Source organism: Chelonoidis abingdonii, chromosome 3, assembly GCF_003597395.2.
Source record: "Chelonoidis abingdonii isolate Lonesome George chromosome 3, CheloAbing_2.0, whole genome shotgun sequence".
In the NCBI taxonomy this organism is placed as follows: Eukaryota; Metazoa; Chordata; order Testudines; family Testudinidae; genus Chelonoidis; species Chelonoidis abingdonii.
In genome coordinates, this window is record NC_133771.1 from 198240568 (window position 1) to 198265663 (window position 25096).

Consider the following 25096-nt stretch of genomic DNA (forward strand, 5'->3'; position numbering starts at 1 on the left):
ATTTATTTGCCTTTTGAAGTTACATCAGGCATTAATTTAGCATTAAAGATTCAGTAATTTGCTCTGAATATCAGTCTTATTGCTTCAATGTACAATACAGTTTTAGTATTTGTTCTTAATATTATTGTTACCAGACATCCATAAGGTCTTTCAGCCTTTTGCATTTTCGTAGTTTTTCAGTTCCGAATGTGACAAAGACATAACCAGTTGGCCCACAAACTCTGCCATTTCACTGCCTGAAAAATTGTTACATATGTGGGAACAGCAATCTTGAAGTAGTGTTACTCAAGCAGATGCCCACTACCTAGTACAGCATAGGCCTGGATACCAATAGGATCTAGTACAGCATAGGGATGAGGATTCTGTACATCAACACCACATGCAGCTAGCTAAATGCTAAGTCTGATTATTTTGGCTGTGGGTGGTCTGCAAGGACTTAATCCTAGATGAAGCGGCAGTGTGGTCTAGTAGAAAGAACAGGACTCAGAAGATGGGGGTTCTATTCCTAGGTCTGCCACTAGGTTTCTGGGTGACCGTGAGCAAGTCACTTCATCTTTCTATGCCTCAGTTTCCCAATCTGTAAAAAATAGAGATAATGGTACTGACCTCCTTTGTAAAGCACTTATATAGCACTTTTCATCAGTAGATCTCTAAGAGTTATTAGATGGATATTTTGTGCATATCTAGATTTGAGGCCCAGTCAGATGTTATGTGGAGTGCCTCCTGCAAGGTCTCAATATCCTCAAATTCCTTAGGTTTTCGTTTACACTTTGGATTGTGTTTGACCTACTGAGGCTTCCTGGTGACATCTATGCTACCAGAAGTTTACCATGCCTTGCGGAGAGTGTTATATATCATTTGTGTATTTTTTGAGAGTCATCAAGCTCTCCATTTACTATGACATCAGGTCAAAAATTATTAGAGTGAATACATGGGGTACTGGGTTGTATTTTGAAGGCAAAATCCTAGACCTATTGAAATCAATGGCAAAACTCCCCTTAACTCCAGTGAGGTAAGATTTCACACTGAGTCCCAAAAGGGATTCAATATACTGATGGCAAAAATCACCATTAAAATTCTCAGCTTTTCAATTTTCTTTCTCCTGCAATAGCAGGAGGTACACAAGATGTCCTTATTTGTTGTTCCATGATTGATTTCTATAATTATGTGTAAATAAATTACAGTAAGTGCACAGATAATGCAATTGCATGAACAAATAGCTAATTATGGTCAGATTATAGTAATTATGATCATAGCAATTGTGCATGCAAATTAAGTGCATAATTGCACATCTAAATTGTTTTAAAATATCAGGCTACAATTCTCCATCTCAATAGTGTTTCTTTCTATGCATATTCTTTCCCAATGAATTTTCTTTATATTACTTTGTTTCCTTTTGGAGACAGATAATACCACTGAAAGAATTTCCAGCTGCTACTTCTAGATCTGAAAAAGAGAATGTTATCAAGCTCATTTAAAGATGGTTTCTTTCTTTCTTATTAATGACCACTAATGTTCCTTCTTCAGCTAGGTAAGAATATGCATAGAGAATGGATTATCCCTGACACAAGTACTGACCAAGGGGAAGGGAAGATGGGTTTGACAGTCTTTATTTACTACTTCCCCACTCCCAAAATAAAATTGCTTGTTAGAAGTTGCTGCTGACTGTTTCTAGATAAGGTGCAGAACTAGTAAGACTTAGCTAACAGGCAGTAGGCAATGTGTCCCACTTAATACAGCCTTGTGCTGGTGCAGAGCACAGCAGGGGGACCAAGCGAAGTTGGTCCTGGGGTTGCTGTGGGATAAGTCTGGGCACAAGAACACTCTGGTTCTGCCTACAGCTCTTCCCACCTCAATCCACTTACTGAGTCAAGGGCTCCTCGGGGGAGGAGCATGTAGAATCAGCAGAGCCAACTCTGAACCTGCCACCTTGGCTCCCTGAACCAGCAGTATTTTGCAAGTACTTATGCTAGCCTTATGCTTGTTTTGTAGCCCCCTTGCACCAGAATAACCTGTTCCATAGAGCCATCGGGTACTAATGAATTTGGCTTAAAAAATCCACCTCCTCATAGTCTATTTTGAATTAAAGAAGCACACAAATATATATTTACACAAACACACTATACCTGAGCTCAGTGCCGCTGACATCAATGGTAGCTGGGTTAGATCAATACTGAATAATAGGAAATATTTGAGTTTTAGAAATGAAAAAAAGCTTAGTATGAAATCCCTACAGACCCACAATAGAATTTAATGGCAGTTAGATGATTGATTAAATAATGGGTCTGAGTGAATGATGGGGGGGGGGTCACCTCTTGTGGCTGCACAGGTGTTAGTATTTGCACAAAATTAGGCTAAGCTGGGGCACTTTGAAAATGAGCCTACAAACGATCCTTCTATAAAACTGAGGAGTTTGACGTTAAAAAGTCAGCATTTTCCAGAAGCTGCCATACAGTAGCATCTGCACAAAAAATGATTCTATAGTCTTGCAAATTGCAGATCATGAATCCAGCACTACATCAACAGACACCTTAGACAGTAAAACAGATTCATGTGCCTAAAATTTGCTTTCCAACACCAAGATTTTTTTCCCTTAACTTAAGAGTTTGCTTTAGGTTGGAGTTCTTTTAACTCAGAAATCAGAATCTGATCAATATGAAATAGAAATTCTAGTCTTAATTGCCAGAAATCTCTCAAACAGTAAACTGATGAGGAAACCTCTTAGGGTCACTTTCCAGTAGGGCTGATATGAAACTCAATGTCAGAGTACACATTCAGAAATCTGTTTTGTTTTGCAGACAGAGTGGTTAGCTTCATCCCAAAGGATAATCCTTAGAGGTTGGCTTGTTACAAACTGGCTTAGAAATCTACAAGACTCTAGCTTTCTGAAATTCCCTTCATGCTATGGAAAAACTTACTCTCTACTGCTGGACTATACACAGCTTTCCAGGATTGCCCTCATTCCTCTTGTAAAGGACCCAAGATATAGGGCTGGCAGTAAACACTGGAGTGTGGTTCTCTCTCCAGAATCTGCCAATGAGTCATCTAGAGCAGCTGAATGGGAGTCACAAGTAACTCAAGGTGCTCTCTATCTTCCATTGCTCCCAGCCACCAAAAAAGCTTAGGACGGAGTTTAGGACCCACATTCCAATTCTTCACATGATGATATAGTGAATAGTGAGCATCTAGTGGGCCATCAAGTTCTTTGATCCTCCCTGCAGGAATCATCCAAAAGTGGGGAGACCTCTCCCTGTTCTTACTAGTGCAAAAGATGGAATAAATAAGCCCTCTGCACCCATAAAACACTGATGTTTTTTGGAGTCAGTTATTGCATCTAAGGATTAGATTTATTACCATGGACCCTCCCCCTCACTAACAAAGTCATTCCTAATACCACACTCACACAGTTATATCTGGTCTTCAGTTACCAGATGTAGTTTATTCCTCAGGGATCTCCACATTGATCAAACAAAGGGCTGTAAGCACTCATGTTAGAGGAGATCTCCCACCTTTCCCCATGAGGGTACTTGTTTATTATGGCAATGAAGTATTAATGATGCCAGCATGGCAGGCTAGATTCCTCATCTAGACAGGAAAGCATAGCTTGACACTTAATAACAGACAAGGTAGTGTTACTGAAGCACAGAGTTCATGTTTTCTGCTATCTTGGCAACTCCATTTAGGATTATCTTTCACAAGGACTGTGTCACTGATGTTTGCATAACTTGCACATAAAGCAGCCACAGAAGTTAGGTTACTTAGGGCCCTGTAAAAAGAGTCTCCCCCATCCTAGCATTAGACCCTGCCGCTGCTTCAGGTTCCCTCATGTAAGCCATCAGGCCAGCTCATCAGCCATCTGTATTCCCCCACTATCAGCATGTCCTTCCATTTTCCTAGGTAGGGATTTATTATTCAACATCAGACACAATAGGTAAACCAGGTCCTGCTACCTAGCCCTCCTAAGCCTCAGAGGCCTTTTACTACTAACAGCGCAGGCCTTTCACCTGCCTGCTATGGCAAATCCCCTTCCAGGGTCTCCTATACTACAGGACTCAGACTCTCCCTCTCCCTTTGAGCAGAGGCTACCCTTTATAGCCTAGCAAACCTGGATCTGCTTCATGCTCTTCTACCATGTCATCCTCCTGAGATTTATTGCCTTCACCTGGGAAGGCAGGTTGGGGCTGGCACAGTATCCAGCTGAGCACCAATCTCCTTATAGGGCCAGCTCACCCAGTAACAGGCCCATAGTTTTAAAGTTTGCTAGAAGAAGAGCACAATGTAGTAGTTCAGAACAGCACATTACTGTCTCCAGTTCCAAGGCTAGATGAAATTAGTTTGGAATCTTACATATGTAGTCACCACCATTATGGGACCTTGTCATATGGCTATGACCCCATTATGGTCCATCCAGTTTGGGGTGGGGTTAATGGTGGCAAAGGCCACTCAAACAAAAGCTGTCTGCTGGGCTAGTGGGAGGTCTACCACTGTGCCTCTTTGAACAGGCTGAAGCCCCCCCTCGTCCTCAATCCTCCACTCCCTGTTTATAAACAGGCTGAGGTCTGTCAAGGAGGAGAGAAGTCCTACTTCCACTCATATGAGCAGAGGACTTAGTGCACAGGCAAGGGGATCCTTCAACCACCATCACAGCAGAGGCCCTGTCTGCCACTCCAGCAGAAGACTTGTGTGTGGGAACCAATGCTGACTCCCAGGGCCGGTGCAACCATTTAGGCAAACTAGGCTGCTGCCTAGGGCACCTAGTGGTTGGGGGCATCTAAAAGTCCCCTCAGGCGAGGAAGTGGAGTGGAGGTGAGCTGGATGGGGGGGCACGCAGGGAGGGCTACCCACAGTAATGGGGGGAACACACAGGGGAACAGCTCCCCGCCTCAGCTTACCTCCACTGAGCACACAGCCCAACTCTAAGTCTTCTCCAATCAGCCCTGCAAGCCTGGGCGGGGAGGAGAATTAGAGCAGCGCCAGCGTGCTCAGTGGAGGAGGCGGAGCCGAGGTGAGCTGGGGTGGGCTACCCAGGCAGGTTTAGCTGCCGTGGTGGGGTGGAGGAGAGGGGGGGAAGTCTCCCGAGGCAGGGTTAGCTGCTGCGGTGGGACAGAGGGAGTCTCCCTGGGTGGGGTTAGTTGCCGTGGGGGGATGGGGGGAAGAGAAGTTAGCTGTCGCGGTGGGGGGATTAGCTGTTGTGGGGAGGCTCCCGTGGGGGCTGAGTTAGCTGCCGTGGGGGTGGGGGGTTAACTGGGTGTGAGGGTGCAAGGTGGAAGTTTCGCCTAGAGCGTGAAACTTCCTTGTACCGGCCCTGCTGACTCCACTGACCACCAAGAGGGCTCTGTGTCTGAGACATTCCTGCCCTTCTAGCAGAAGGCTTTGTGTGTAGGGGAATACTTTGTGAAACCAGCTACCAGGCTGCATGTGCATAAGCCATAGCCAATTAAACATGTTACTTGCCTGAAAGGAGGCTTGCTCTCTGAAGCACTAAACCATTATAAAATAGCTAGTTAAGAGCATGATCCTTTTTTTGCAGGACAATCAATTCGAAAACTCCCATTGATTTCAGTGGGGATAAGATTAGGTTCTAATTTAGTTGCAGCAGCAACAGATTTCTTGCCTTGTGTTTCATCTCTGGTTTAAATTTGCTGTCTTTCTCACTCTCAATCTGTCCTCCCTGCTCCCCCTTTAGCATTAGCCATGGACTGTAGAGGATGGGGACCGGCTGGCTAAGCAGCAGTTCTGCAGAAAAGGACTGGGGGATTACAGTGGACAAGAAGTTAGATATGAGTCACCAGTGTGCCCTTGTTGCCAAGAAGGCTAACAGCATATTGGGCTGCATTAGTAGGAGCATTGCCAGCAGATCAAGGGAAGTGATTATTCCCTTCTATTTGGCACTGGTGAGGCCAGATCTGGAGTATTGCATCCAGTTTTGGTCCCCCCCACTACAGAAGGGATGTGGACAAATTGGAAAGAGTCCAGCAGAGGGCAACAAAAATGATTAGGAGGCTGGGGCACATGACTTATGAGGAGAGGCTGAGGGAACTGGAGTTATTTAGTCTGCAGAAGAGAAGAGTAAGGTGGGATTTGATAGCAGCCTTCAACTACCTGAAGGGGGGTTCCAAAGAGGATGGAGCTCGGCTGTTCTCAGTGGTGGCAGTTGACACAACAAGAAGCAATGGTCTCAAGTTTCAGTGGAGAAGGTCTAGGTTGGATGTTAGGAAACACTATTTCACTGGGAGGGTGGTGAAGCACTGGAATGGGTTACCCAGTGAGGTGGTGGAATCTCCATCCTTAGAGGTTTTTAAGGCCCAGCTTGACAAAGTCGTGGCTGGGATGATTTAGTTGGTGTTGGTCCTGCTTTGAGCAGGGGATTGGACTAGATGACCTCCTGAGGTCTCTTCCAACCTAGTATTCTATGATGGTGGAATGCACATAAACACTAAATAATGACAGAATAATGCTCTGCCTAAAAAGTTGCAGCAGGTTCTGCCAACAGACAATGTTATGCAGACTGGGGAATGAAACTTTACAAACAGTATGAACTGTAATGACGAATCACTTCTGCTGCAACAATTGCCCACCCTGTTATTAAATATGATACTCCGAGAAGAAATTCAGTAATAGGAAAGAGCTATAAATCTTACATACTGATGTTTAAAATATGTTGCCATAGATCATTTTAATTTAAGAGAAGGGCAGACAATTTGGGGTTATGTACCACTTGCTGTTGGCAAAGGAAACTTGCATTATCCATCCTGATATAAGACTGCTAATTCATAGGGCCATATCCTGAAATGTTTACAGCTTTTGATCAGTCCTTACTGAGGCAAATTTTTATTGTTTCAAGCATGATAATTCCAATAGAAAACATAAATGCTAGCAAGCATGACTATGAGAGTAAAGGACTGAGTAGAAAATGAGTGTGGACTTCAGGATTTGGTCCAGTGTCTTTACAGTATTTTACTGTGCGTTGTAAACAGTTATGTGATAGCACTTGCTTGTAGAAATTAATGTTTCACACCAATATAGAATGGTAAATATGCTACTAAATAGTAATATGAAATTATCATCCATTATAAAAAAAAGACTATTTATCATAAAGCCCATTTGCCAATACATAACATGGGAATGTTTGCAGCTTTCTAGTTATACTAACTGCCCTTAAAAGCAGTCCTGCTCTAAGCTTTTGTACTTATTTTACTTGGCACTCTAGTAACTTCTATGAAAAGATCTGGGTAAAGGGTCAAAACAACAATCCAACTACTTAGCACAGTTCTTTTGTAAACAAATCGCCAAAGTGTTTGACAAGCATGAGGTAATAATCCCTCGGATGTATTTTCCGTAAGTGCTCTCTAGACAGATATAAATGTGTTTCATTAACTGGCATGACTGTTTAAAATGAAAAGAAAGAAAAATAAAGTTGTGAATGGTTTGTCACTATTAACCTCTGGAGCTGATACTCATGTTACATGTTTTTGCTCTGATCTTGTGAAAAGGATGAGATTCAACATATCACGTGTTTACTAGTGTTATTTATATTTCAATAGTACCTCGAGAGTGAGACCCCCTTGTGCTAGATGCTGTGCAAATACATACTACTGTGCTACTGATCCGTAGTAAAAGACATTCCCTGCTCCACTCCAAAGAGCTTATGATCTCAGTAGCCAAGAAAAAGGGTAGGAGAGTACTCTTATTCCTGCTTTTTGTAGCTAGAAAACAGGGGCCCAGACAGATTAAATGACTTGCCCAAGGTCATAGAGGTTGTCTGTTGCAGAGCAGGGATTTGAACCTCAATTCAGTGTCAGCCACAAGACCATTGCTCTTTATTTCTTACTGCAATTTATCAATGACAATTAATGTCATGGTATCATTTGTACACCGAAGTGAGGGCAAGATGTTGTAGATGATCAGGGTGTGCCAGCCTTTCATTTCTGCAGGGCTCAGTTTTGACTGCAATTGCGTAGGAAAGAGTTTGATGGTTATTTTCAAATAAAAGGAGACTAGATAGAAGATGTTGGGTGTAAGCTAATTATTTAAATGACTCAATACTGCAACAGAGCATGCTCTTGGGTCAACCTACGTAAATCCATTATGTCCGTAATTTAATTTCTTCAAAAGGCATACATGCTCTGCCAGAATGTCTACACAATGTGTATTTTACCACAACCCCTATCTAATAACAAAGGTCCTAATGAACATACTGTAGCCAGAATATTTCACTCCCTACCAATAATAACCCTATTACACAGAATATAACAGTCCACACAATAGTTTACTAAATATAAAGGCTGCAAATATCTCAATATAATCTCCCAGCTATGGAGTTCTAATGTCAAGGTGGTCAGAGAAGAGGATAGTGGTGAGGAACTTACCTGACTGCTCTCGTGAACTGTAAGATTCAGAAACAGCACATATTGGCAGAATTATTCAGCATATCATCAATCCCATCAAGAAGCTGAAAAGCAGTTTAGTTCAGGTGCTTAGGTAGAGCCCATGCAAGGCACAATGTATGATGCACTTAGGTAACTGGACATGTGTTAGGAGTTTATGAGAAGAATAATACTTTCCAGGCTATTAAAGCCAAGGTGATTCAAAGTTTCAGCCCGCCAGTCCACGTTATTAGCACCAAGATAATTTAAAACATCAGGCAATTTGGGCTGTTATAAAACAGTAATAATTATATGCAAAGTGTTGTATCATCACTTGGTCTATATTCTGAGACTCTGGTGCAACAGAAATGATTTAAAATACCAGTCAGGCTAGATTATTATTACTGTAAAGATAATTTACAATACCTGTCAGAACAGGCTGATAACAGACTAATAAATTAATACAGAGTGTAGCCATTTAGACAATGTCATTAAAAAAAGTCTTTCAAACTTTAAGAATACACTATGGCAAGTGTTTTGCACGCCACTGGAAAGTGATACTTATGTTACTCCATATGTCTACAAATGATCTAGGACACCAACGTTTTCTGGGGGATAGTCTAGAGCTGAATCCAGAAAATGTAGTCTTGTTTCACTAGTCACAAAACCCGTGTAATATCTTCAGCATTTCTTGTCCTCATGATTTCAGTACCTTTACATACATGTTGCTTATTTGGAATTTACACATAGAAGCAGAGTTAATCATCAGCTAAGCTAGATTTCTGCCTGCTTCGTCTTAGCAAGGGGGATAACAGAACAGCATTGGAATTGCTCAGACAACAGGTCCTCTCTAAACCTCTTCACTCTCAGTTGCACATGTAAGCCATGTACTAAGCATCTGCACTATCTCATGAGATATAACATTAGATACCATGACCATCAGGCACTATGATCTAGTCACTAGAGTGCTGGACTAGCCCTCAGGCAATGTAGGTTCTCTTGCTGGGCCTGCTACTAACCTGCTGGGGGACCTTGGCTAAGTAACTTCTATCTCTGTGCTTCACTTTCCCAGTAAATATGGGTACTGTGGATTGCAATCTATTGATGAAACACCATACAAGAGCCAGGTATTGGTGATGATGATTTTAAAACCTTAGTTAAGTTTGTGCATTTATGATAAGAAATTACTAGGAAGGGGCATAAATAAGAAAGTAGAAAACAAGACAAAAAATTCATCAGTTGGTTACATTTGCTGGGAGAGTCATAAAATTGGGATCCTTTAAAAACGTTTAATCGGAATGCTTTTTCCTAATAGATACAAACAATGGGGAAATGAAAATACCTAAGTATAGATGGAATTCATCCTATAATTGTTCACATCATCCTCCATCCTTCCGCTCTGCCAGTACTCCCAGTACACTGATTTGTCAACTTCTCATTCAGTCACCTACAGGTCTCCTTCCACATGGCCCCCTATGCGTGGTACAACTTCTCTGAGCTCATTTGCAAACTCACTCTGTGTATATTTAAAATGCCTCTTTAAGATCCACTTCTGCCATGCTGCCTCGAGTGAACTGAGTTGACCTGTATATTAATTGCCTACTGCTGTTCTCCTTTCCCAACCTCTGACTACTTGTGTTTCTCTCTTTAGACTGTTAGCTATTCTGAGTAGGGACTGTCCTTACTGAGTGTTTGGAACGTGTTTGAGCGCTACATACATACATCAAATATTAACGTTCATACATATGCCAAATATCAACATCAACACTGACATTAATGATCAGATGTTGATTGAATTGTAGATTCTCACAAAGGGGCTTTTGAAAGATGAGGTCCTGAACAAACATTCTCAAAATGGTATATGCAAAATAAAACCAGGACAACAATAATTACTGTCTGCAGATACCTGGCTGGTTCTGGGTCTGAAGTAGAGTAGCCTGAAAGTTGCTCTTTTTTATGCTGGAGGTCTGTAGCCCCAGGGACCATTCTGGCAGTTAGAGATCACAAGGACTGAGGAATGAACTGGCCATGTCCTGTTTCCCCTAGCCCAGGCCTGCACAACTCACAGAGTGGCGAGGGCCACATTACTCCAAAGAAAACAGCTGAGGGCCAAAACTCCCCAGCCCCACGGAAACACCTCCCCAGGACCTCCCAGCCCACGGAAACACCCTGCCCCAGCACCGCCCAGCCCTGCAGAAACAAACCCTCCTTCACCAGCGTCGCCCCACCAAAACAGCTGTGGGCCAAAAAGAAGGTTGGGAGTGGGGAGGTGATACTTGATTTTATATTAATCAGGGGCTCCCAGCTGAAGAGGTGGCTAGGAGATGTCAGGGGCAAATTAAAGGGCCAGGGGCTCTGGCGGCTGGGGGAAACCGGAGCTTTGCAGGGCTGGGGCAGGGATTTAAAGGGCCCAGAGCTCCTGCTGCTGAGGGGAGCCCGAGCCCTTTAAATCCCAGCCCCAGCCCATCCGCTGGAGCCACGGCCAGGATTCAAAGGGCTCTGGGCTGCCTGCAGCTGCCGGGGAGCTCTGAGCCCTTTAAATCTCAGCCACGGCAGGGAATCTCTGCGGGCAGGCCAGAGCCCTTTGATTCCCGGCCGCGGCTGGGATTTAAAGGTCTCTGGGCTCCCCGTGACTGCGGGCATCTCAGAGCCCTTTGATTCCCGGCCACAGCTGAAATTTAAAGGGCTCTGGGCTCCCCGCCGCTGCGGGCAGCCCAGACCCTTTTGAATTCCGGCTGTGGTTGAGATTTAAAGAGCTCTGGGCTGCCCACAAGCGTGGGCAGCTCAGAGCCTTTTGAATCCCAGCTGCGGCTGTGATTGAAAGGGCTCTGGGCTCCCCGTGGCTGCGGGCAGCTCAGAGCCCTTTGAATCTCGGCTGCAGCTGGGATTTAAAGGGCTCTGGACTCCCTGCCGCTGTGGGCAGCTCAGAGCCCTTTGAATCCCGGCTGTGGCTGAGATTTCAAGGGCTCTGGGCTCCCCGCAGCTGCAGGCAGCTCAGAGCCTTTTGAATCCCGGCCACAGCTGAGATTTAAAGAGCTCTGGGCTCCCCGCCACTGCGGGCAGCTCAGAGCCTTTTGAATCCCAGCCACGGCTGGGATTTAAAGGGCTCTGGGCTCCCCACCGCTGCGGGCAGCCCTGAGCCCTATGAATCCTGGCCGCAGCTGAGATTTAAAGAGCTCTGGGCTCCCCACCGCTGCGGGCAGCCCAGAGCCCTTTGATTCCCCGTCGCAGGCCGCACAGTGAGCCTCCGCAGGCGGCATGCGGCCCGCAGGCCGTATGTTTTGCAGGCCTGCCCTAGCCATTATCCCCATGTTTGTGGCCCAGAAAGGAAGAAAGGTTGTGTAGGCTTTACACTTATGCAAAGGAAATCCTCCAGTGGCTGGCTACATTAGATTTAGAACAGTTTTGCTCTGCCTGAATGGTGCAAGGATGTCCCACAACACCAAAGGTTTGAGACCTTAGGTTATGACCTTTAATGGGAGTCTTGCTTGAAGAAAGAGTTTAGGATCTGAACCACAAAACACTATTGACACAAGTGGAGTGTGTGTGCCATTAGTTTCCTCTAAGGAAGATCCAATATTCTACATTTCTGAAAGAGCTGGGTTTAGAAAGAAGTGATTCATTATATTTCTTGTTCCTGTTCTGATATGATAGATTACCTGTTTTGGAATTGTCAAATATCACACCAGTCATCTACCACATACTATGTTCAAGACATTTTCAGGCAAGATAACTAACTCTAGCAGATACTCAAGTGAAATAAATTGAATTCCTAGTAAAACTGTTACTTATTTCTAAGAAATTGTACTGACCTACTGAGAGTCACAGAACCTTTGCAGTTCAGTTATGGACTTGTGCCACATTTACCAGGTATGACACTTAAATTTAAAGATGAAACTGAAGCTGACACTATAAAACATCCTACTTAGCTGAATGCTTCACTCAACTAAGAAACAAATAAAACGTTGGATCATATTTCATGGTTCTTTAGATTGACCTTGGCCAAGCTCTTCAAGCATTTGGAGGCAAACCCTCTGTTGACATTTTTTTACAAGCGTAAAGGGTGCTGAATGCCTTCAACCTTCCGAGATTGAACAAGCACTTTAAGCAGTATGCAGACGGACTGTTACCTTTCAAGCTTCAAACAGACTCTGCGCATGTTGCCAGAGATGATCCTTATGACCTTCATCACTACTGTGTTTCAACTGGACTTTCAGTTGCCAATATTAGCTCAGGCTGCTCTTCAAGTACTTGCATACCATCCCTATACACCAGTTTGTTTACTTTGAATCTATCAAAAGTGGGTAATGACACGTGGGGCTTGTTTGTTTAGCTTTCCTTGGGATTGCAGAAGGTCACCTCTCAAAATAAAGTTGCTCATTGTGGTAAATTTCATGACACTATATTTGGGCATAATTCCTTACCCAAATCAACTCTCATCCAATAAGAGGCTCACAGATAACTTACAAAAAGCATAACAATGGTCAGGAGGATCACGCTTTGCTGTTACATTTTGCAGTCCTTGACCCAGAGGTCTGGTTGGAAGGTTGGAAGGATCCATAGCCACTAATTTGTTATGTCCAGGTGGAAGATTTCCAATTTTCTTTAAGATTTCCCATATTCCTCCTGGTCAGGAGTGTCTCCAACTCCAGATTTTGAACCTGCTGGTAACATTGTATGTGATGCTCTCAAGTTAAGTCCAGGACCAATCTCCTGGCTTTACAGTTTTAAAAGCTGGCCGGTGTATACGTACTTGGTACTAGACTGCTGCAATTTGGATTACATGGAGAATTAAAATGTGTCCATTTTCATCAGGCACAGTGACATGGGGACACATTGCTAAGGATGAGAGTGTGGTAGCAGATTTAGGTTATTACTCCCAATTCTGATTCCAGCCACAAGCGATAAATAGATTCCCAGTGAGAACAGTAACGCTAAGTCAGCAGCAAATCTCCCTACAGATGTCTTTAGGAATTTGTCATGCCTTTGTCCTGTTTGTTCAGTGTTTCAGTTTTGTCAGGTGGATCTGAATGTTCCCCTTGTGTCTCCTTTGCATATTGTTTTTAAAGTATTCTTACAGATCTGATTTGATTAATTTAATAATATTCCTACATCTACACTGGAAACATGGATAATATGCTTCTCTGTTGACAAAATATTCAACAAAGAACTAATTGGAATAAAAATAGATTGTTGTCAATAAACTTTAGAGCTGGATGACTGGACTTCTCATCCTTAAAACTCTTCATTCTGTAGGCAGTTTTAAAAGATACATAGTTACCAGTGATAGGTGGAGCCCGCATGTCCATATACCAATGCAAATACTTCCAGAGTTGGGGGTTATGATTCTATACATGAATTCAGAGGCCAGTTGATGAGTTTGGATATGGATCTAATTCCAGATCTGAAGTTCATCATAGTTGGGGGGTGTCCAGATCCCAGATTTAGGCCCATTTTTAAGTCACATATTCTTCCAATGTTTTATCATGTGGATGTGAGTCATGACTGGTTCCAGCGATGAAATGCAAAGTTGGTTCACAGGGTTTGTGGTCCCTCTAAAAAGCTTAAATATACATATAATAATTGCTATAGTCCCTCCTTTGCCCCCAGCCCATTGTATCACCTACTTTCCTGTGATGACACATTCTCAACAATGAGCTGTTCATAGGGCCGCAGAGGGGAAAGAAGGAGTTCAGGTGCTCATATACTACAATGATGAGTACAGGATAAGACTCTGTACAGAACAGAATAGCATATAGAACAGAATAGAATAAAATGGAGAGGAGAGACTGATAATACAAGAAGTGGAGCAGTGACTCTAAAATGCCTAATCTGGAAGTAGTAGAATAAAGGAATATTTTGTAAACTTTTCTTTTTTAAATAAGACAGCTTAGAGCTGTATATTCCAAGCTCTATATTCTAAATTCCACTTCAGGCTTTGGGCATCCCCAAAAAGCTGCAGCCAGGAGAGGAATTGTGGGGTGCTATTGTTGCACCCTGATCCATGGTCTTCAACAACTGTGGAGTTGAAACTCTGCAGCTCTTCCATGTGTCCTCCATACACTGAGCAACATAGGAATATTCTGGGGCAGATTTTTAAAATCAGGGGGATTGAGGGAAGCAACAGAAAACTCTTGCTAAATGCCGCTTGGCATATCTGTGGCTTTGCTAAAACAACTCATGCTCAGAAGCATTTCTTGAAGAAAACAGATTGCCTTCCCAATAAGAAATCTACATGATCTCTTTGTTATGCCACTGTGTGCTCACTGGTCTGACTTGAAAAAACAAAGACAAGGTTGGTGAGGTAATATTTTTACTGGACTAACTTCAGTTGGTGAGAGAGACAAGCTTTCATGTTTAGTTTGAAAAAGTGGAGATTAAGTGGGAATATGATAGCAGTCTTCAGATATTTGAAAGGCTGCCACAAAAAAGATGGAGAAAAGTTTTTCTCTTTTGCCACAGAGGGCAGGACAAGAGGCAATGGGTTCAAACTACAGCACAGCAGATTTAGATTAAATCTCAGGAAAAATTCCTGAACCGTAAGAACAGTAGGACAATGGAACAGACAGCCTTAGGAGGCTGTGGAAGCTTCTTCACTGGAGGTTTTCAAAAGGAGGCTGGGTAGCTATCTGTCTTGGATTGGTTACCCACAATAAATCCTGCATCTTGGCAGAGGGTTAGACTAGATGACCCTTGCAGTCCCTTCTAACCCTATGATTCTATGATTCTAAGCTTGCACAGTCAGTCACTCTGAATATCTATGACTCATGCGCTTTCATTTGGTGTACTGTAGAGCATGTTCAGATTGGTTCAGTGGGAAAAATATTTTTCAATAAACAACCAGAAAGAGAAGAGTTTTATTATTAGCAAGCTTCCTATGTGAAAATACTTGTGACATGACAAACAGTGATCTGACACATCATCATAATATCTTGAGAAATTCTGTCTTCAGTAACTAGTTAAAATACCTTTTTTTGCAGATTGTTTCATAAAGGATATAATAACATAATTCTTCATATAATGATATAAATTAAAAATCTTAGTCTGCAAATTTTTAGAGGGCCATAGAACTCGACTGCAAAATGATATGTTATGAAAAGGGATACAGGGATACTGATGCAATCTGATAGCTCCCTTTGGAGTCCTCAAAAGTAAATTTAGTCTGTTAGAGCTTGTGCCAACAGATTTCTACACGGAGGATGTAATAGATCTGTTCACTTGGCAGTTGTTCTCCATCTACTGCAGCAGTTTTCAAACTATGATCCAGAGAGCACTAGTGACCAGAAGAGCATTTGATGGTCTGTGGAGATCCAGATGGTCACATGGTGCTGGCTCTCCTCTTTGTTACGAGCACTTCACTTGTATTAAAGTCAGATAAAAATACATTAATACTTCCCTAATATTACTTTTTCAATGTAGGAATTGCTGTAAGTTGTCACAGGGGTGTTATAAAATCATAATTCTCTATTCAGATTTGGTCCACGCCATGTCCTGCATCGCCTGAGGCCAGCTTTCAGTATACTCCAGTTTTATTCACACCGATCTAGTCCTTTTGAGGTTTTATTAACTCCTGGAATTAATACAAATTAACATATTTGTAATAATAGAAAGCAGACTTAAACCTGGAGGATCCTTGGGTAGTGCAGGTTCCTATACCACCCTCCTCTTGAATGCCAGGAATACCTACACTGAAAAGTAAGCTCAAAAGTTTGTCTCTCTCACCAACAGAAGTTGGTCCAATAAAAGATATTACCTCACCCACCTTGTCTGGGTTTTAAAGGGGCATTTCTGAGGCTTCCCAGCAATCTCCAGCTGCTCTAATTGCCCTCTGGAGCTGTTGGCAACTGGTACAAGTCAGAGTTGCTTTCAGGAATCCAAGAATCCATCCAAGGTCAGTGGGCTTCTCTGGGATTTTCCAGCAAAATGTCCAGTCATTGAAGAAAATGTACTATTTGTTATGATTTTCGGCTCATAATCTATAACTCTATTTTCAGTTTCTTCTCTGAGGTCTCTCTTTTCAGTCTGCTTTACTGCCAGATGCAGTTTTCATTTGGAGCTATGAAAAGACAAATGCAAGAATATATATTTTTGGTGTTCAGGTGAGTATATGGACTGCTCCCCAGCCCAGTGAAAAACATTTCAGATCTTCTGGCCCACATGAGGCTTCATTTGTGAAAATTTCTTCCGCTAGACAAAGAGATCCTGAGCTATATTTGATGACTTTCCTAGTCTTATTTTCTCCATGGAAGTTCTCAAGTCTCCAACTCTGCATTTTCCTGCATGGGATATTTATGTATTTCTTGGGTCAATACTGACTCCTTTTGAATCTGTGCTGGTCTGAGAATTGCATCACCGATTGAATCACATGTCAAGGTTAATTTTCCCCTAGCTACAGTTTAACATCTTCAGCTGACAGCCAGTAAGTTGCAAATTCTTTCCTGTGATTGTTTTCTCATACATAAAAACAAGGAAAAGACAATTCTTTGAACAAATCCTCATTTTCTGTATGACTTCACATGAGACTTCCATATTAATCCATCTGTTCAATCAAAATGAAGGCTAAAACCATACAAGGTTTTCTTTAACGTGGAACAATTCATCTACAATCCACAGAAAATTTGTTTTTCTAGGATTGACAAGGATCTTAAATTAGCAACTGGAACTAAATCCTGGGACAATTCTAAAACGGAATAAGGGCTATCTTAGACAGTGTAACTCTAATCTGATTATTATATGGAAAGTACTGGTTTTTTTTTTTTCATTTTACTAGAAACACAGGAGAGACTTATGCAAGGTTCATGGTTAGCAGCACTTTGATTCCGATTATTGTGCAGTGTCAGTAAGTAAAACTGAATGTAACCCGATGAGGGTATCTGGAGAGCCATTTGATTCTCTGTTTCAGCATTGCCACCATTCTAGCAAGTGTGATCCTCCTGACCATTGTTATGCTTTTTGTAAGTTATCTGTGAGCCACTTATTGGATGAGAGTTAATTTGGGTAAGGAATTGTGCCCAAATATAGTGTCATGAAATTTACCACAATGAGCAACTACTAGCAAGAAGGCTCCCTTCAGAAGATTCAGAGGTTTTGTTTGGATAAGCACCCAAAAGTTTCCAAACGTTATCAAAATGAACAGAACCCCAAAAGATGGGCTGGAAACCTTATGGGAATATATTTCCTTGTAAGATTTCTGGTCATTTCTATTTATGGACAGGCAAGAATCAGGAGGTACAAAACTATGCCAAGTACATCTGATCTTGATTCAGATCTCCCAATCTGAACCACAGTTCTGGATCTAAATTCATAGCTTGAACCTATCCCCATAATGGGTAGAGTTCAAACACCAAATATAAATTATACCCCTTCTGCCCCTAAATTTAAAAAGATTTGGAATCATCTCCAACTTTCAAATCACCAAATTTAGGATGATTTGGATCAAGAGTCTTGATTTGTACTATAGAAATAAGACATTCCAATCTTGGTTCAGTTTTCTCTGTAATGCAAAATTAAAAATATTTTGGGGAAAATTACAATATCCAAAGTTTTCTGAACCTTAGAAAAGATTCAGCGGACTGTAAATCATATTTTAGGTGTAGATTTGAAGCAGTTCTTATTTGATTCAATGGTTCCCAGCTGGTACTAGTTGTTTATTTAATCAGTTTTGCATCATCTTTTAATAACTTTGCCTCTAGTGTAGTCTATAGTGAAGAAGCCCTAGTGGAACTATTCAGGGTGAAGAATCTGATTCCTCATGGTTGAAAACTGAACAAATTATCTGTTTTGCCCAGAAAATCAGTTGTAACAGAGCTAGCCTCTCGTGCTCTTGGAAGACAGTATCAGAATGAAAGGATAAGAATCCATCTGCTAAGCTGGTTGGGTTTGACAGTGCATCAACCCATTGTATGTATAAGATCCTGGGGGGATTAGATTCACAAGATGTGGGTAGGTTGCTTATCTATGATTGCTTGCCAAAGGCAGCAGTATAGGCATCTCTTCTGTTTGTCCTATAGATTTTGAATTCTTCAGGGCAAGGATCATATCTTTTTTTATGTTTGGAAAGTGCCTAGCATGTTGTGTCAGTGTAGCAGGGTGCTGGTGCAAAAGCACCTAATTAGCCCCTGCCCAGTCAGCTCCAAACAAGGGAAACAGATTGGGGCTGATGGAAAAGGCCTGATACTGGCCTGAGGATTGGCAACACCTGCTGGCCTGGCAAGCCAAGGGCTATAAAGGCTTGGAGGGAGTCAGATGGTAGGGGCTAGCTAGAGAGGGAACTGGAGGCCTTCTAGCTGAAGGCTGACTCCCTGTAAGGGAGGTTGACTAATCCTGCAAAGCTTGTAAATAGACAAACACTGTGGGTGGGATAACTGTAGGTAAATAAAGGCACAGGTGTTGTACAACCCAGAAGCTTCTCTGAGCCTTATTGGGGCAGCAAGTGTGCCCCAGGAAGGGGGGTGGGTTGTGAACTCTGTTACAGTGAGCTACTGAAAATTCACAAATAGCCATTGTTGTTTAACAAAAGGGAATATTTATTTCAAATTCAGTTTGGGAATGTGGTCAGACTGAAATGCTCAGGTTTGAGCTACGAACCAGGAACCATCACTTAGAATATCAGGGTTGTAAGGGCCCTCAGGAGTTCATCTAGTCCACCCCCCTGCTCAAAGCAGGACTAATCCCCAGACAGATTTTTGCCCTAGATCCTTAACTGGCTCCCTCAAGGATTGAGCTGACAGCCCTGGCTTTAGCAGGCCAATGCTTAAACCACTGAGCTAGCCCTCCCCCTAGAATTGAGCACCTTACCAATTATTGCCAGGTTTGAACCATCCCTTTAGGGAAAGGTAATTGAGAAATGGATGGCTGAGTAACTTTGATAGAACTTGCATAATATGATTTTCAACATCTTCCCATTAGATATCCCACCCCCCAAATGCTATGGTGATGTAATGAATTGTATAATGGAGAAATTTTTTGTTGAGTGATGGATGTGTTGCAGCTACTTTCCATACTGATAATGTTAGATGTAAGAACTATTTTCAGTTATGGATGGGCAATTGGGTGGAGTTTCAGGTTTTGAGAACCTCTTGACCTATCTAAGTGGGTTCACAGAGTTAAAAAAATAAAAAAAAAGACCCTTTCTGCAGCAAGTGGGGAAGAAGTGGAGGGCCACTGTAGGATGGGTTGCACACTGTGTGAACCATCTATGAGCATGTACACTGCAAGAACTATAGCTGTAGTGCAGTTCTTAGAACATGTAAGATGTGTGGCCCTACTTTTACATCTTACAGCATGGGTCCTTCCCCTCCACCGCCATTGCTCTTTGGTGGAGTGGACCCCTGGTGCCACCTCACTTCTTCTCCCTATGGGATTGTGATGGGGCAGATTGGCCTCACACTGGTACTGAGGGGCTTAACCCTCCCCTCTTAGCAGAGGAAGCCCCACCCTAAGGCTCTGCTGGGCATGCTCCAGCTGGAAGTCTCGTATAAAAGCCTGCAGAGCTGTTCAATCAGGGCTGGCTGCTGAGGAGGAAGGATGCTTGACAGAGGCTCCTGCCCAGGAGCTGCTACAGCCCTTACCAAGGGCCATTGCCACTTTGTGATGGCCTCAGTTACCTGATCCCTGTTTTGCCTCCAAAGGGGGCACTATGGACTCTGGCCGCTAGGCTGCATTACCCCACTTGGGGAAAGGCTGTGTACAGACCCTGGCCATTGGACCACACTGTTTTGACTACTGGAGGGAAGAGGGGGTTACTACTCCCCCCCCCGACTTAAGGGGTCAATGAGATACAAAACCTGCTATAGGGATACAAACTTGATAGCATCCAATTTCACCACCTCGTTTCAAAATTCCAGTGTCAGTGAGTTTGAAGATAGGCAAAACTAGTACACATTCCTACTTTTTATACTGAAGTGAGCTACTCTGGTGTGTGGATTGGTGGTGATCACTTTTGAGTAGTTCCATTCATTTGTTATGGGATGGGTATATCTGAGTCTCATAAGCCATCTGGGTCCTCCTGTTTGGTTTTGTTCAGTATGTATGTGGAACCTCACAAGGAGCTGATAAGGCAGGGGAGTTATCACTACTATTATGATCTGTGATGCTGATGTTACCTAGCATCAAATATTATCACCCTTTCTGATTACAGAGATTCCAGTCTACTGTTGTCTTGTTGCCTGATTCAGATTGTAGCATGGCATGAGACAGCTGTTTGTGGCTCAGCCTGGATAAGATGGAGGATTTTCAACAGTCACCAGATAGTGAGATTTGCTATTGTCTGAATACAAGTCTGAATTTATCCTCCCCTCACGTTCGCCACCAGCTGGGATTGAGGACAGTTTTACTCAGTGTTACTACCTTGTCTTCTAGTCTATGCTCTGTATCACAGGAAGGACATGGAGGAGGTGTTTGGCTCTGGAAATTGAGTGCTGGGAGTGAGGGAGATAATTGTAGGAGGAGGATGTCAGCGCTGGGGAAAGGAGGAAGGCCAGAGGGAAAGGGAAGGATGTTGCTGCAAATGAGAACACAGGTATCTAAAATGGCCTCTGCTTGTGGCAGCAGCCATGTTAGACACTTGAAATTTGTACAGCTGTTAGGTATTTTTTGCATTTGTATGAATATACATAAAGATTAAATGCCATGATTCATATCTGAAAAGCTAAGTCACTTCTCAAAACACATTTCTACTGCTAAGTCCTTGTCAAGCTTGCAGAGAAGTAACTAAATCAATTTTAATCCATACCTTTTGTTGTTTGGGTGCAAGTTTGTGTAGACAAGGACTTAGCCCTAAAGCTTTCTGTATTAGTCTTCCAAAACATTGGAGACATCATAAGAAGACAGGAGGTAAAATATCAAGTTAAGTAAAATAAACAAACCAGAATAGAAAAACTCTGACAGCATGAAGGCTTGACCTTCTAGCTATGAGATATTTATTATGTATATATATGATTGTAACGTGTGTTTAAATTTGTTTGGACTGCACTGTTACTTCTAATGTTAGATTGCAGACTTGATGGGACTCTTCTGCTAGAGTGCCAAGCACAATTTGTACTCTTAATAAATAACTTTTAATAACCTGAAATGAAGGTTGATTCCATGCCTCAATATTCATATTATTTTTGCACCGTTTCAATTATCTCATTATGAACAACCAATATTTGATTTATCACTTCTGAGCTGAAAAGGGTAGAGCACCTGAAATTTTCTTGGGGGTTTTTTGGTCTTCAGACAGATAAAGACAAGCCAAAACAAGAACATCAAAAGTAACACCCAGTATTTTACACCCATGTGTATTAACTACATAGAATTACTTCCCTTGGCAAATTAAAACAAAGAGAATGCCCTGTTTTTTCAACACTTTTATTTTTACAATTGTCTAAACTGACCTTTCAACATATCTTAAAACTAGGCCCAAAGTTCTGCTCCTGCAAACTTTTACTCACTCAAGTAATTTCATTGATGTCACTGAGACTAGGGAGTAAAAACTGTTTGCCTGAGTAAGGGTTTATAGGGTAAGGCCCCAAATAAGCATCTGGCTCTACAAGGTAGTGAGCTCCTCCTGGAGGGGCTGGGTATCCTCATTTTCCAATAAGATCAACACCGTGCAGCATTGTGCTCTAAAACAGCTCCATTCTAATGCATGCTTGGCTGACGCAGACACATCCCCCACTTCCTTAAACATAGGGAACATACCTGGCAAAGACATGGTTGAGTATGCTATGTTCTCCTGATTGCTGGCCAGCAGAATAGTGCCTACGGAGCCATTACAAGTGTGTGTAACTTAGAGAACTTCTGAGGTTTCTCTACGCTGAGCCACAGACTGACCTGTCCAGATATTTCAAGGGATCACAATGGGGAAGACGTTAAAAACCTTTTTCCACCTCCCACCCCCAGATACTGATCTGCCCCACTAACTTCCACTAAGAAATGCCTGAGTGACACCAGAGTAACTGAGAAGGGAGTCGGGTCTGATTTCTGTTACAGAAGTGCAGTTTATTATGCAGTCAGATGATTTTTGCTCATTGATATGATGGAGTTTTCTCTGGTTAAATTATACTTTAAATATTGTGCTAATAATAGATGGCAAGATATAACACTGCCTGTTTCCCCATCATCGTATTGCTAATATACTGGTGTGCTGCCTAAAAGGAGCACGGCAGATTTGGTTGCAGTCTGTATAAGAAATGTTTTAATGTTTAAGAAGACATTGTTAAGATAAAGAACATATATTTACGACAATTTCCCATGTGAACCATTCAACTTCTAGAAGTTGGAATAAGTTTAAAATGTATCTAACATTATTTTCATTTAATTTCACATACCTATTATGGTTGTAGGTCTGGAAATCTGGAGATATTATGTTAATGAGCTAGTGCCCAAACATACATATTTGAGGAATGTGCATTATACCATTGTGTGGCAGTCTATACCATTATGTTCATCGTTTTTACAAGACTATGATAAATTTTGTACGAAGTATGTCTTGTGAGATATCATTTGAAAATCCATAATCTGCTGATCATTGTCTTTCTAAAATATGTGTAGCAGCATTGTATGTACAGTTATAAGATTCTATTGTATAACATTGCTGTAACATGTTTCAAAGTTAGAAAGACAGGCCCAAACCAGTTTTTCAAAGATAAAGACACACTGGCACCTCAGACAGGTATCAACAACGTCAAGTGGACTATCACTTAGTTAAGCGACCATTCTCTGGCAGGAGGAAGGCAAAAACAATTTCATCACATGGATCGTTCAAATCTCATGTCCACAAAGAGACTGTTTGTCACCATGACTCAGCAAGGATGTTTCTAGCAGAAGAAATTGAATTTTAAAGAGGGAAGAAAAACGCTTATTAACCTCACTCTCCTCCTTCATCTCTGCTCATGACATCAATGACTGTTAAATAACTGAACTGTGCGGAGGAAAGGGGAGAGTCCTAGCTGAAAGGAAACTCAGCCAGCAGAGTGCAAAGCATTTAGTGAGAAAGATATTTGCTTTTAAATTTACTTAGCTTGTTAAATTAGGCATTTAGTTTGCATTTTCTTTTTCTTTTCTTTCCTGACCTTTATGCCTCATTACTTGTAGTCACTTAAAATCTTTCTTTTTTTTCTGTAGTTAATAAACTTATTTCACTGTTTTATCTAACCAGTGTGTGTGTGGATTATTAAAATGTGTGGGAAACTTCATTTGGAATAACAAGCCTTGGGCATATCAGTTTCCATTGATGAAATGACAGACTTCATATGAGCTTGTTTCGTCCAGTAGTATGCTGGACAATACAAGATGCATATTTCTGGGGGAAAGTCTGGGACCAGAGAATCTGCAAGTATTTTTCCGCAGTGTAATTAATGAGTGGCTCGCTAGTAGCACTCAATACTGTGAATCTGGGAGGTAATTACATGCTGGAGACTGTGTGTTAACTGGCCAGGAGTAGCTGATCACCAGTAAAGCAGAGTAAAAGGCATCCCAGGTTGGAGAACTGAGGAGACACAACTATTCAGCAGTCCAGACTGTAGCCAGGGTAATGTCACACATTGGCAAAACCCTCCTGCACAAAATCCACCAATTCTGCCCCCCCCCCCCCCGCTGTCAAATTTATCAGTCTCCATTCAGATTCCCCCATCCCTTCCTCTCTGTGTTCCCATTTCCCCCCCGTTCAGATTCACGTTCTCCTTCCACTTCTCTGGTTTCTCCTCTGACTGTCCCCCTCTTCTTCCTCCTCTCTCTGGTTTCTCCCCACTCTGCCCCTTGATTTTCCCTGTCTCCAGCCCATCAGATTTCTGAGAGAATTATGGATTTTACAATAAAAGCATGAAATTTGCCAAAATCTTCAGGCATGACCTAATACAGATTTTTAGATATGGGGCCTTTGTGAACTGTAGTAGCAATTTTAAATTCTGAATGCATTTTTTCTACTGATGTTTTTCTGATTGTTTATGGTATGAAACCATCCCAGTGGGTTTTTATTTTTATATATTTATAATCCTATTGTCTTATGTGTCCTACAAACTAAAGCAATGAATTCTGAGGGTTTGAGGTTATACAAAAATATTAAGAATTAACATGCTCTATAGCATGTCACCAGAGAGTATTTACTAAAATAAAACTGCATACTGACTCCATGCATTTGAAGAAGTGGGTTTTTTACCCACAAAAGCTTATGCCCAAATAAATCTGTCAGTCTTTAAGGTGCCACCAGACTCCTGATTGTTTTTACTAAAATATTATTTACATAGAAAAATAACACAATAAGTTTACAAGTTTCTGTTCATGAACAGAAAGTTACATTCCTTTTTGCTAATAATGATATTTCAGATTGATCTATGCATAACAGGATATTGCTCTCACAAAAAGATTGAAAAGGCAGCTTACATAAACATTCAGCCTAAAAAAATTAAGAATCAAGAAAATCTTTCATAGTCTTCAAGATATTGAAATGTTGTGTTCCCCAACATTTTTCAAGGAGAAGAGCTGAAATTTGGTCTTGGAGATTTCCCTTACATGAGTTTGGTAAACAAGTGGAGTTCACTTTGCTTGATAGTCTTTGTGAATGGTTTGGTTTTATCTTGCAATCCCTCTGTTACAAAAGTGGTGTACTGCTGCTGCCTGATCTTCTCATACTCCCTAACAGAGACTATCGCAGCAGGATCTCCAATGTCTCTGGTGTCCAGTTTAACAAAGTCTACACTCTTGTCTGAGAAGGGGTTGTCTATGTCTTTTATGACCTCATCAAGTGC

General features: G+C 41.9%; 1 protein-coding gene across 1 annotated transcript in view; it reads left to right on the top strand.

Moving 5' to 3' along the window:
* The first annotated feature begins 256 nt into the window (after window positions 1–256).
* SNRPB2 (small nuclear ribonucleoprotein polypeptide B2) overlaps window positions 257–25096 on the top strand; it is a 198802-nt gene continuing 173962 nt past the window's right edge. Inside the window, exon 1 of the mRNA XM_032790463.2 lies at window positions 257–266. The gene's annotated coding sequence lies outside the window, so the exon portion shown is untranslated. The remainder of the gene's footprint in view (window positions 267–25096) is intronic.